The sequence below is a fragment of the Phoenix dactylifera genome, unplaced genomic scaffold (assembly GCF_009389715.1).
Source record: "Phoenix dactylifera cultivar Barhee BC4 unplaced genomic scaffold, palm_55x_up_171113_PBpolish2nd_filt_p 000097F, whole genome shotgun sequence".
Lineage (NCBI taxonomy): Eukaryota > Viridiplantae > Streptophyta > Magnoliopsida > Arecales > Arecaceae > Phoenix > Phoenix dactylifera.
The window spans coordinates 1028464-1042697 of NW_024067681.1; positions in this window are offsets into that span (position 1 = coordinate 1028464).

Below are 14234 nucleotides of genomic sequence, written 5' to 3' on the forward strand. Positions count from 1 at the left end.
CATTTGAACAGGCTAGTTGGTTGTCTTAACCATTTAACCAAAGACCCATCTATGTATATAAAAGAAACTAAGCGAACGAACAAGACTTTAGCCATTTAGAGAGTCTACGAGCTTTACTTTATCCAAGTTTGTAGAACGACGAGACAAAGAATTTCAAGCGAGTAAGCATATATCAAAAATCTCCAGAAACACAAATTTTGAAGACATGCATGGGTTGACCCGAACCAAACCCGACCCGAACCCGAATCAAACCCAACCCAAACATGAACCAAATCCGAATTTTTTGAGTTGGGTTAGGTTATACATAGATCCGACCCGACCCGAATAACCCGTAGGGTCAAAAATTATAGCGACGGACTCGACCCAACTCGATCTTCTATCGGGTCGGGTCAGGGTCCAAAATTAGGACCCGAACAAGAAACCAGGTTGCGGGGTCACTCATGACCCGACCCGACCCATTTGCACCCCAAGCCATACTTGAACATATGGTCAAATACATGAAACCAACAGAAAATTCGGTTCAATCATGTTGGATTACCGAAGCATGCCCTAATATGTTGCACCCCTAGCCACAACGGCTATTTTAATCTCATAACAACTCTTTTACCTGTCTAATGGCTAGGGGAGTGTTCCAACCATCTCCAAAGAATATAAATGCATAGAAACACCAAGAAAAAGGAGAGCTCAAGCACTACGAGAAAAAATCCACAAGAGCAAGAAAGAGAAAGAAAAGGAAAAAAAGAAGGGAGCTTCAAAGAGAATATCATTTAAAAGTATTCATAGAGAGCTAAATGATCACATCTTTCATAGCTAAGAGTTGGTGAAGCGTCTTCAAGATCAGTCAAATCCAACCAACAGAGTCAAGCTCTAATTATTATTTTGTATTTATTATCTTGGAGCTGCATTCATTGTGTTTGCACTTAATTTGTTCTATACTTTGTTGTAACAACTTTCAGAAATTGATCCTTGAGAAAAGATCCATCCAAACTTTGAATTGGATTATGTTGAGCCTTGAATAGGCTCATAAAAGGTTTTGGTTGATTTTCTGAGAAAATCAAATGGGTTGATTGTGAGACCGAATAAAAAAATTGGTATAGATTTTGGTTGATTTTCTGAAAAAATCAACTGGGTTGATTGTGATCCTGTATAAAATAATCAAGCTTTAATCTTAAAAAGATTATAGTAAAATTTTCAAGAAATAAGTCATGGAGTGTGGACGTAGGTGCAGGGTTGGCACCAAACCACTATAAATTCTGTATTTGTGTTGCTTGTTTTACTTGCATTAATTTCTTGCTATTTCCTTCTTACTTATTTGCTAAAATTAATATTTATCTATCAAGTTTTATTTCGCTACATTATTAGCTAAAAGTTTCTGAAAAAGCCCAATTTATCTTCCTGTTGGGCTGTAAAGCTGGGCAATAAGTGGTATGAGAACTTAATACTCAAACTCTCATTGATCTAACTGTCAAAAGTTAAAGATTTATGACAGCCCCGTTGGAACTGCTCTTAGTGAGGGTCAATCCACAAACAAACCTCCACTTTTCAATTGATTAAATTATACTTATTAGAAAACACACATGTGCATTTTTATTTAAGCACTAGACTATGACATATAGAGTTCATAGGTAATGGACCTCACTCACCGACTAAAATTATGGATGGTGTGTCTTTTCTCAAATCTAAAGAGGAATGAGATGAATTAGATAAGAAGATGGCACGGTTGAATGCTAAGGCGATGAATGTTTTGATTTGGTCCTTAGATATAAATAAATTTAATTGCATTTCTACTTGTTTATCTGCTAAAGAAATCTGGGATGGGCTGGAAGTAACTCATGAAGGTACTAACTAGGTGAAAGAGTCTAAAATCAATATGCTTGTACATAATTATGAGCTATTTAAAATAGAGTCTAGTGAGTCTATATCTGATATATTTACTTGCTTTACTACTATTATTAATGGTCTTAAATATCTTTGAAAAATATATACTGTTGCTGGTGGTCCAAACCGAGAACGATTGGCATAGCGGTGTGAACGGGGTTCCGTTTGAGTCGCCTTGGTTGGTGTTGATTGCGCTCCACCTTCCACCGGGAAACCTGCAAGCAAGCCTCGCACCACCACTGGGGTAGTGGGGGCCCTCCGACGATCAAGTCAGAGGAGATTGGAGGAGAAGGAGAGATAATAGTAGCAAGTAAGAGAATGCACTGGAAGTTCTTGCTTACCCCCCCTCCTCCCCCCAGCCACATATATACCAGGCTGGGGGGTCTTTCAGGGGGGTTCGTCATCGTGGGGCACGATGGAGCTGCCACTGACACGGCCGTTACAGGGCGTCGTGGGGCAGCGCTGGGTACGGCCATGACAGGGCGTAGTGGAGCTCCGCCTTGTACGGCTGTTACAGGGGATCGTGGAGCAGCGCCAGATACAACCGTTGCAGGGAGTAGTGGAGCAGGAGGCTGCGGCGTGCCTCTGGGGAATAGCCTGTCGTTGTCGAGAGATGTCCGACTCGGGGTCGGGCTGCGGAGACGAAGATGTCCGACTCGGGGTCGGATTGCTGGATCAAGGGGCAGCCGACTCGGGGTCGGGCTGCGGAGCCGAAGATGTCCGACTCGGGGTCGGATTGCTGGATCAAGGGGTTGCCGACTCGGGGTCGGGCTGCGGAGCCGAAGATGTCCGACTCGGGGTCGGATTGCTGGATCAAGGGGCTGTCGTAGTCTTCCTGGGCGCGCGTGCCGGTCACGTGGGGCATGGTGGCTAAGTTCCCCCGTAACAGTAGGATTGCTGGATCAAGGGGCAGCCGACTCGGGGTCGGGCTGCGGAGCCGAAGATGTCCGACTCGGGGTCGGATTGCTGGATCAAGGGGCTGCCGACTCGGGGTCGGGCTGCGGAGCCGAAGATGTCCGACTCGGGGTCGGATTGCTAGATCAAGGGGCTGCCGTAGTCTTCCTGGGCGCGCGTGCCGGTCACGTGGGGCATGGTGGCTAAGTTCCCCCGTAACAGTAGCCCCCCACTTCCGAGCCCGGAACCAGAAGGGGAACGGGTGAAGGGAGTGATGCTTCGAGATTGCCGCCATCCCTCGGAGAGGCGCGCGCGCTTCGAGCTCCCCGCCTTCTTTATGGCGTATGGCGGTTGTTGCTGACCTGGCAGTCTGAGGATTTCGGCGGACATCCTTCCTTAATGGCGTCGATTCGCCTTTGGGGCGCGAGCGACCCTTCGGCAGCCAGGCGTCCTCTGGCGTCACCGAGGCGTCACCCACCTTTCCGCCTATTTAACCGGGGGCCCTCCTCCGTCCGCCTTTCTCTTTACAGACATCTTCGAGTTTCTTCATTTCACTTTCGTCCTTCTTCTTCTTAACTCTTGGTAGCGTCTCGCTGACTCCCGACTCTTGAAATTCTTCTGGCGCTAGGCCAGGTATCTGAGGGTTAGGCCTCAGAGAATTCTTCCGGCGCTAAGCCAGGCATCCGAGGGTTAGGCCTCAGGAACTTCTTCCGGCGCTAAGCCGGGCATCCGAGGGTTAGGCCTCAGGAAATTCTTCCGGCACTAAGCCAGGCATCCGAGGGTTAGGCCTCAGGAAATTCTTCCGGCGCTAAGCCAGGCATCCGAGGGTTGGGCCTCAGAAAATTCTTTCGGCACTAGGCCAGGCATCCGAGGGTTCGGCCTCAGGAAATTCTTCCGGCACTAGGCCAGGCATCCGAGGGTTAGGCCTCAGGAAATTCTTCCGGCACTAGGCCAGGCATCCGAGGGTTAGGCCTCAGGAAATTCTTCCGGCGCTAGGCCAGGCATCCGAGGGTTAGGCCTCAGGAACTTCTTCCGGCGCTAAGCCAGGCATCCGAGGGTTAGGCCTCAGGAACTTCTTCCGGCGCTAGGCCAGGCATCCGAGGGTTAGGCCTCAGGAACTTCTTCCGGCGCTAGGCCAGGCATCCGAGGGTTAGGCCTCAGGAACTTCTTCCGGCGCTAAGCCAGGCATCCGAGGGTTAGGCCTCAGGAAATTCCGCTCGTTGGTCGGCCAAGGCTGGCGCAAGCCGAGGCGACCGGTCGGGGCTTCAGGCTAGTTTGCTCCCGGAATGATCATCGGGTTAGCCTGGCATCCGAGGGCCAAGCCTCGGGAGATTCCGCTCGTTGGTCGGCCAAGGCTGGCGCAAGCCGAGGCGACCGGTCGGGGCTTCAGGCTAGTCTGCTCCCGGGATGATCATCGGGTTAGCCTGGCATCCGAGGGCCGAGCCTCGGGAGATTCCGCTCGTTGGTCGGCCAAGGCTGGCGCAAGCCGAGGCGACCGGTCGGGGCTTCAGGCTAGTCTGCTCCCGGGATGATCATCGGGTTAGCCTGGCATCTGAGGGTTGTCAGGCCTCAGGAAATTCCGCTCGTTGGTCGGCCAAGGCTGGCGCAAGCCGAGGCGACCGGTCGGGGCTTCAGGCTAGTCTGCTCCCGGGATGATCATCGGGTTAGCCCGGCATCCGAGGGCCGAGCCTCGGGAGATTCCGCTCGTTGGTCGGCCAAGGCTAGCGCAAGCCGAGGCGACCGGTCGGGGCTTCAGGCTAGTCTGCTCCTGGGATGATCATCGGGCTAGCCTGGCATCTGAGGGCCGAGCCTCGGAAAATTCCGCTCGTTGGTCGGCCAAGGCTGGCGCAAGCCGAGGCGACCGGTCGGGGCTTCAGGCTAGTCTGCTCCCGGGATGATCATCGGGTTAGCCTGGCATCCGAGGGCCGAGCCTCGGGAGATTCCGTTCGTTGGTCGGCCAAGGCTGGCGCAAGCCGAGGCGACCGGTCGGGGCTTCAGGCTAGTCTGCTCCCGGGATGATCATCGGGTTAGCCTGGCATCTGAGGGTTGTCAGGCCTCAGGAAATTCCGCTCGTTGGTCGGCCAAGGCTGGCGCAAGCCGAGGCGACCGGTCGGGGCTTCAGGCTAGTCTGCTCCCGGGATGATCATCGGGTTAGCCTGGCATCCGAGGACCGAGCCTCGGGAGATTCCGCTCGTTGGTCGGCCAAGGCTGGCGCAAGCCGAGGCGACCGGTCGGGGCTTCAGGCTAGTCTGCTCCCGGGATGATCATCGGGCTAGCCTGGCATCCGAGGGCCGAGCCTCCGAAAATTCCGCTCGTTGGTCGGCCAAGGCTGGCGCAAGCCGAGGCGACCGGTCGGGGCTTCAGGCTAGTCTGCTCCCGGGATGATCATCGGGTTAGCCTGGCATCCGAGGGCCGAGCCTCGGGAGATTCCGCTCGTTGGTCGGCCAAGGCTGGCGCAAGCCGAGACGACCGGTCGGGGCTTCAGGCTAGTCTGCTCCCGGGATGATCATCGGGCTAGCCTGGCATCCGAGGGCCGAGCCTCGGAAAATTCCGCTCGTTGGTCGGCCAAGGCTGGCGCAAGCCGAGGCGACCGGTCGGGGCTTCAGGCTAGTCTGCTCCCGGGATGATCATCGGGTTAGCCTGGCATCCGAGGGCCGAGCCTCGGAGAGATTCCGCTCGTTGGTCGGCCAAGGCTGGCGCAAGCCGAGGCGACCGGTCGGGGCTTCAGGCTAGTCTGCTCCCGGGATGATCATCGGGTTAGCCTGGCATCCGAGGGCCGAGCCTCGGAAAATTCCGCTCGCTGGTCGTGCGCCTGTCGCTTGCCGCCCGACGGGATTTCTCCGTGGCCAGCTGCGATCGTGTTTCTCCTCCTCTCCAAGCGTCGCCTGGGGAACACCAGATGGGCATTAAATGCTAATTGAGGGGTTACCTGGGAAATCGGATCGCCAGTTGCTGCTTGCGAGGAGTGTCAGTTAAGCGGCCGCGATACGCGCGTTCTTCGAGGCGGATGCGGCCTGGGCGCGAGCGGAGATATGTGGACCTAGGGGTACAGGCCACCCGGAGTGTCCTGCACAAAGAATGCGATTAAGGAGAATAACGCTTAGGAAATCGCGGGAAGATACGCCTCGAGAGCCGGATCGGCTCCGGATTCAATGCGCCCGCATTTATTGGAGCCACCCGTATCGGAACGACCGGAGGGCCGCAGTTTGGCTATAAATATAGGTGCAGGTGCGATGGAGCCTGCCAAGCCGGAGCTGTTCAGGTTGCCATGGATCGTGGGCCTCCTCTCCGGCGCATGGTTGAGAGACCCCTACCGAAGGAACGGGAGGCGCGCCCTTCGCGACTTCCGCCAACTAGCCGTTTCATCTGGGATCAACAAGGAGGTTCTCCCCGGCGGAACTCCGCTCTAGGCGTTTCATCCGGGATCACGTCTCCCCTCCTTGAAGTTCAGCCTCCCGATTGAGCTCCGCACCAGGCGCTTGATCCGGGACCGCGCCTCCATATGCTCTTCTCCCTTGTATTCCTTCTCTCCCCTAACACTGGGGAGGACCGGAATATCCCTTGGAGGTGGCGTTCCCCTGGAGGCAGCGGGAGCTTCTTCTGCGGCGGCTCCTCGTCTTTTTCGTGAGGCGTGGATGGCGCCTCTGGGTAGGAGCAGTGTGGACTTCTCCTTCGTCCACTTCTTCTTCATCCGCGCCGGCTCTTCGTCTTTTTCGTGAGACGTCGATGGCGCCTCCGGTGGGATGCAGCCGCTTCGGATGGAGGTTTCGGGATCCCAGATCTTCAGCTCCTCGGAGTCTCCACCTCTTCTTTACTTTCTTTACACCCTAATTCCCCTCTGGGAATTCCTTGTAATCACACGAGCACGCCATTGTAACCAGAAATTATTGGAATGAAAAGTGTTATACATTTTTGAACTGTCTTTCTGGCATTGTCGTTCTACTGGTAATACATCCGCAGGTTAGCGGAATTCCAGCTCCTTGGAATTTCTCGACCATCTAGGGCCTCCAACTGGTAGGAGCCAGGTCGGTTTACCCAGCGAACCCTATACGGGCCTTCCCAATTTGGCGCTAGCTTCCCACTTTCCGCAGGTTGAGATGCTTTAGCTCGCCTTAGCACCAGATCTCCGATTCTGAAAAGCTTCGGTCGGACCTTGGAGTTGTAATATCGGGCCACCCTCCGCTGATACATCGCCATCCGAACCTGCGCCATTTTCCTCGCTTCTTCCAAGAGATCCAGGTTCCCTCGGAGTTGCTCCGAATTGGCCTCGGGTCGGTGCGCGGCCACCCGAGGTGAGGGGAGTCCGAGCTCCACGGGGACAACGGCTTCCGTGCCATAGGTTAGGCTGAAAGGCGTCTCCCCGGTAGGGGTCCGATGCGTGGTCCGATACGCCCAAAGGACATTCTCGAGTTCTTCGACCCAAGCTTGCCCCGTCCGACCGATTCGCGCTTTGATTCCTTGGAGGATTGTCCGATTTGTGACCTCGGCCTCGCCGTTGGTTTGGGGATGCGACACAGATGTGAACCGATGCTCGATCCCGAACTCCTCGCAGAAGTCACGGAAATGCTTGTTGTCGAACTGTCGACCATTATCCGAGATGAGGACCCGAGGTACCCCAAATCGGACAATGATGTTCTTCTTCACGAACTTCCGGACTTGCGCCTCCGTGATAGTGGCCAGCGGCTCTGCCTCCACCCACTTGGTGAAGTAGTCGATTGCAACAATCAAAAATTTCCGCTGAGCTGAAGCGACGGGGAATGGTCCGAGGATATCCATTCCCCACTGGGCGAAGGCCAGGGTGCAGTGATTGGTTCTAAGGGGACAGAAGGGACTCTCTGGACGTTGGCGTGGCGCTGGCAGGCGTCGCATTTCCGTACATGATCCTTTGAGTCCTCCAACAAGGTAGGCCAATAATAGCCTTGCCTCATGATCTTGTGCGCCAAGGACCTAGCCCCCAAGTGTGATCCGCAAACGCCTTCGTGGACTTCGCCGAGGACGTAGGCCGCTTCCGAGGGGCGGAGGCACTTTAAGAGGGGGGCGGTGAACGAGGGTCCGATACAGCCTCCCTTCATAGAGTACGTAGTGGGCGGACTTCATAACAAGTCGCCGAGCTTGATCTTCGTCTTCAGGGAGGATCCCTTCGGCGAGGTAGGCGACAAGCGGGTCCATCCAAGACGGCTCCGGATCAATCGCCATCACCGCTCCAGCCTCGCCGATGCTCGGGGCATCCAGGGTCTCCAGGTAGATCGCCCTCGACAAGTTGTGCGCGTCTGCGCCCACTAAGCGGGACAACCTGTCGGCCCTGGCATTTTCACTTCTTGGGACCTGCTGGATGTCGACACTGCCGAGGTCGGAAATGAGTGCTTGCACCTTCCGGACGTAATTCTGCATGGTCGGGTTTCGGGCCTCGAACTCCCCACGGACCTGCCCGACCACCAGCTGGGAGTCGGTGAAGACCTTCAGGCGCCGGATGCCGAGCTCCTTGGTGAGTTTGAGTCCCGTGACTAGGGCCTCGTACTCCGCCTCGTTGTTGGTCACTGGAAATCCGAACCTCAAGGCATACTCGGCTATCACTCCATCTGGACTGGTAAGGACCAGCCCGGCCCCTCCACCTTCGGGGTTCGACGACCCATCGATGTGAAGCGTCCAAATCGGGAGGTCGAGGCTGGGTGTTTCCGGCGACCTAGGTTCCGCCTCCTGCACCGTGCACTCAGCGAGGAAATTCGCGAGCGCCTGGGCCTTGATGGCGGGTCGGGGCTGGTAGCGGATGTCGAAACTCACCAAGTTCTACTGCCCACTTCACCAGCCGTCCCGCATTCTCAGGATTGCTAAGGATCTGCCGCAGCGGTTGATCGGTCAAAGAGGGTGACAGAATGGGCCTGGAAATAGGGGCGAAGCCTCCTGGTCGCGGTCAGCAGCGCGAAGGCGATCATTTCAGCCTTCGTATACCGCGTCTCGGCATCCCGTAGGACCCGGCTGATGTAGTACACAGGCTTCTGGAGCTTTGCCTCTTCCCGAACCAGTACCGCACTGACTGCGGTTGGGGAGACCGCCAGATAGAGGTAGAGCATCTCCCCTTCTTGCGGCTTGGACAGCAGGGGAGGAGACGCCAAGTATTCCTTGAGCTGGTCGAATGCTGCTTGACATTCGGCCGTCCAGAGGAAGTCTTTCGGGCGTTTCAACACCTTGAAGAAAGGTTGGCAGCGTTCGGCCGATTTTGCCACAAATCGTCCGAGCGCGGCGACCCTCCCAGCGAGCTCCTGAACCTCCTTCACTTTGGTCGGAGGGGACATATCTTGGATGGCCTTGATTTTGTCCGGGTTGGCTTCGATCCCCCGCTGGTTGACAATGAAACCGAGGAACCTCCCGGCCGAAGCGCCAAAGGCGCACTTCGCTGGGTTCAGCTTCATGCGAAACTTCCGCAAGGTGGCGAAGGTCTCCTCCAGATCCGCGATGTGCTGGTCTGCATGGCGGCTCTTCACCAGCATATCGTCCACGTACACCTCCATGTTCCGGCCGATTTGCTCTTTGAAGATTTTGTTGACGAGGCGCTGGTAAGTGGCGCCAGCATTCTTCAGACCGAAGGGCATTACCTTGTAACAGTACAGCCCCCGGTCTGTTATAAAGGCAGTTTTCTCCTCGTCCTGTGGAGCCATCATTATCTGGTTGTAGCCGGAGAAGGCGTCCATGAAAGACAGCAGCTGATATCCGGAAGTCGCGTCGACCAGTTGGTCTATCCGCGGAAGCGGAAAGCTATCCTTGGGGCATGCCTTGTTCAGGTCGGTGTAGTCGACGCACATCCTCCACTTTCCGCTCGCCTTCCGGACAAGTACGACATTTGCCAGCCATTCGGGGTAGCTGACCTCCCTTATGAATCCTGCCTCTAAGAGCTTGTCTACCTCCTGGTCGACCACTCGGATCCGATCCGGGGCACAGTGTCTCTTCTTCTGTTTTACCGGTCGGTGGGTCGGGTCGACGTTGAGGGCGTGAGAAATGACCTCCGGGTCGATCTCAGGTACATCGGCCGCCGACCAGGCAAACACATCGACATTGGCTCGGAGGAATTCCACCAACCGGGCCCGAGCTCCCAGGTCGAGATTGGCGCCGACCCGGATCGTCCTGTCCGGGCGACCTTCCTCGAGGGGAACTTCGATCACACCCTCGGCCGGCTCCCCGTGCCGCAAGGCCACCTCGTCTCTGGCGTCGAGGGACTCGACGCTTAAGGCTTCTACGGGCTTCTTCCCTTTGAGAGTTGCTAGGAAACATTGCCTTGCGGTCGGTTGGTCACCTCGGACCTCTCCAATCCCGACCGCCGTGGGGAACCGCATGAGCAAGTGGTACGTAGAGACCACCGCGCGAAGGGCGTTCAGTCCGGGTCGTCCGAGGATAGCGTTGTAGGCCAACACGGACGACCAAGAACCCGAGCCGCACCGTGGCTTCTGCGGGTGCAACGCCCGCAGTCACAGGCAGCTCAACGACACCTTCGGCCGAGATAGCGTCACCAGTGAATCCTATGAGGGGGGTGGATGTTTTGTGCAACAATTGTCTGGACAAGCTCATCTTTTGGAAGGCCTCGTAAAACAAAATATCAGCTGAGCTTCCACTATCCACAAGAACACGCCTTACATCATAGTTTGCCATAGTGAGGGAGATCACCATGGCGTCATCGTGGGGGGTCTGAACCCCCTTACATCTTCATCACAAAAAGTGATTACATTACCGACCCTCTGCCTCTTTGCGACGGCTGCCCCTGACGCTTCAGTCGAGCCCCCTGCGTTCCTCTCGGGCCGGGGGCAGCCCCCAGTGATAGTGTGGATCACGCCCGCGACGGGTCGATTCTGCTCCTGAGGCTCCTGAGGGGCCGGGTCGGCCGGACGCGGGTCTGCGGGGGGACGTCGGTCGTTCACATATCGACCGAGACGCCCTCGGCGGATGAGAGCCTCGATCTCGTCCCGAAGCTGGAAGCAGTCTTCGGTGTCGTGGCCGTGGTCCCGGTGGTACTCACAGTACGCCCGAGAGGGCCTCCTCCCAGGAATCTTCTTCATCTGTCTCGGGACCGGGAGGTCCTCCCGCCCCTTGATTTCCATGAGGATCTGGGCCCGGGGAGTCAGGAGAGGAGTGTACCGGTTGAAAACGTCGGGGCGGAGAACGAGGGCGTAGGGCGCCGTGGTTCCTCGCCGGCGACAGGCTTCTGCGCCGACGTTGAGGCGTCGGGCTCCTCCTCTGGCGTGCCTCTTTTCGCCTTTTCTTCCCGAGCTTTGGAGGGATCTCGGCGGCCTCCTTGCTCCGGTGGGCGGCCGCCTCCTCGGCGTCCGCATACTGGTTCGCCCGGACAACAGCTCCGGGAAGCTCCGCGGCAGGCGTTTGTCCAGGGAGAAGGTGAGTCTGCCCTTTCGGAAGCCACGCTTCAGGGCTGAAAGAGCCACCTCCTGGCTCAGGTTCCGGACTTCCAGCGTCGCCTTGTTGAAGCGGGTAAGATAATCCCGCAAGCTTTCTCCCTCGTTTTGCCGGACATCAAAGAGGGAGTCGGAGACCAGTCGCCGCCGGCTACTGACGGCGAAATGGGTGATGAAGAGGCGAGTAAACTGGTCGAAGGACTGGATTGAGTTAGCCTCCAAGCCGGCGAACCACGCCCTTGCCGGGCCACGGAGGGTCGCCGGGAAGGCCTTGCAGAGGAGAGGATCTGATGCTCCGTGGAGGAGCATAAGGGTCCTGAAACTCTCGACGTGATCCCGCGGGTCCGCCGCCCCGTCATAGGGCTCGATCGCCGGCATTTTAAACCCCGGCGGATTCGGGGTCCGCAGGATCCTCGAGGCAAGCGCCGGCTGGGAGGAGATCTCCAAGTCGGTGAAGGGATCTTTGGAGTGGCCCTTCAGGACCTGGAGTTGTCGGTGGAGATCGTCCACCCGCTGGTCCAGAGAGCGCGACCGATGGGTGGGAGACAAGGAGCACCGAGAGGGGGACCGACTGGAGCGCGGGGTTCCTTGAGGACTGGGGGGTCTGGGAACGCGCCCGGGCCCGCCTCTCGTACCCCGCGCAGCTCCGATGGGAAGGTCCCGGCAGAATGGACCGTGCTCGAGAATCTTCCTCGCGCCGGCGCTCCTCCCCATGGGAGAGGAAGGAGCGCGGGTTGAGGAGGACAGGTGAACGCTCAGGGAGCAGCGGCTCCTGGGCCCGCTGCGGCGCCCGAGACATCACACCCTGCAGGTTCTGCACTGCCTCCGCGAGGGTGCGAACCTGCTGGGCTAACTGGTCGAACTGAGCGGCTTCGACCATCTGAATGGGAGATGGAGTGGTGGAGTGTTGCTGAGAATGTGTTGGAGACGCAGCGGCCTTCCGGCCGGAGGCGCGAGAGGCCCCGCGACCGGAGGCATTGGAAGCTCCACGACCACCTCGCCGTGCCATTACGATCGCTCTGAGATTCGTCCCTTCCTCTAGCGCCAACTGTTGCTCGTGGTCCAAACCGAGAACGATTGGCACAGCGGTGTGAACGGGGTTCCGTTTGAGTCGCCTTGGTTGGTGTTGATTGCCCTCCACCTTCCACCGGGAAACCTGCAAGCAAGCCTCGCACCACCACTGGGGTAGTGGGGGCCCTCCGACGATCAAGTCAGAGGAGATTGGAGGAGAAGGAGAGATAATAGTAGCAAGTAAGAGAATGCACTGGAAGTTCTTGCTTACCCCCCCTCCTCCCCCCAGCCGCATATATACCAGGCTGGGGGGTCTTTCAGGGGGGTTCGTCATCGTGGGGCACGATGGAGCTGCCACTGACACGGCCGTTACAGGGCGTCGTGGGGCAGCGCTGGGTACGGCCATGACAGGGCGTAGTGGAGCTCCGCCTTGTACGGCTGTTACAGGGGATCGTGGAGCAGCGCCAGATACAACCGTTGCAGGGAGTAGTGGAGCAGGAGGCTACGGCGTGCCTCTGGGGAATAGCCTGTCGTTGTCGAGAGATGTCCGACTCGGGGTCGGGCTGCGGAGACGAAGATGTCCGACTCGGGGTCGGATTGCTGGATCAAGGGGCAGCCGACTCGGGGTCGGGCTGCGGAGCTGAAGATGTCCGACTCGGGGTCGGATTGCTGGATCAAGGGGCTGCCGACTCGGGGTCGGGCTGCGGAGCCGAAGATGTCCGACTCGGGGTCGGATTGCTGGATCAAGGGGCTGCCGACTCGGGGTCGGGCTGCGGAGCCGAAGATGTCCGACTCGGGGTCGGATTGCTGGATCAAGGGGCTGCCGTAGTCTTCCTGGGCGCGCGTGCCGGTCACGTGGGGCATGGTGGCTAAGTTCCCCCGTAACAGTAGGATTGCTGGATCAAGGGGCAGCCGACTCGGGGTCGGGCTGCGGAGCCGAAGATGTCCGACTCGGGGTCGGATTGCTGGATCAAGGGGCTGCCGACTCGGGGTCGGGCTGCGGAGCCGAAGATGTCCGACTCGGGGTCGGATTGCTGGATCAAGGGGCTGCCGTAGTCTTCCTGGGCGCGCGTGCCGGTCACGTGGGGCATGGTGGCTAAGTTCCCCCGTAACATATACTAATAGTGATTTGGTGATAAAGATTCTCAGGTCATTGCTGAAAGTTTGGGAGGCCGAAGTCACTGCCATTCAAGAAGTAAAGGATCTCAATGCCCTTCCTCTAGAAGAATTGTTGGGTTCGTTGATGACAATGAGCTGTCCATAATGCAAAACCTAGAGAAAATGAATCAAAAAGGAAAAGAACTACTGCTCTCAAATCGACTGCTTAAGAAGAGAGCAAATATTCTGACAGTATAGAGGGTGATGAGGAAATGGCTCTAACAATGAGAAAATTTAGAAGATTTATAAAAAGAAAATGACAAGGAATGAGAAGAAGGCCATTGTCTAAGGAAAAGCTAAGTAAAGAAAAAGAGAAAGAGCAACCGTTGGTATGCTATAAATGTAAGAAACCATAATATTTTAGAGTGGACTGCCTACTAGGCTACTACTTAAGAAAATTTTTAAGAAGCTAAAGAGAAAAACAATATACGTTGCTTGAAGTGATGGTGACAAATAAAGTTCAAGAGGAAATCTAAGAAACAACCAATCTATGCTTGATGGCTCATATGGATTAGGTAAGTTCTGAACCTTTAAATGATTTCACTTTTGATAAACTTTAGAATGCCTTCTATGATTTATTCGATGAATTCAAAAAGCTTAGCCAAAAAAGTAGAGAAATTAAACTAAAAAATAAGACTTTGTTAACTGAAAATAAAAATAGTCTAAAAGCAAAACAAGATCAACGATAAATCCCAAATTGGCCCATCCAGTCCCCAAGTCTATGCATTTAAATTGAAAACAAAACACAATAATCTCAAGGTTCAAAGCAACATCAAAGGAACCCTTATGCCTTTCTTTTGGGGGGTGCAAAAAATGTAACCCAGGACCTCACTCAAAATAGCTAGCTGGAAGATATTATATGGATTCCTTGATCCTATATGAGTACCCAAGATGTAT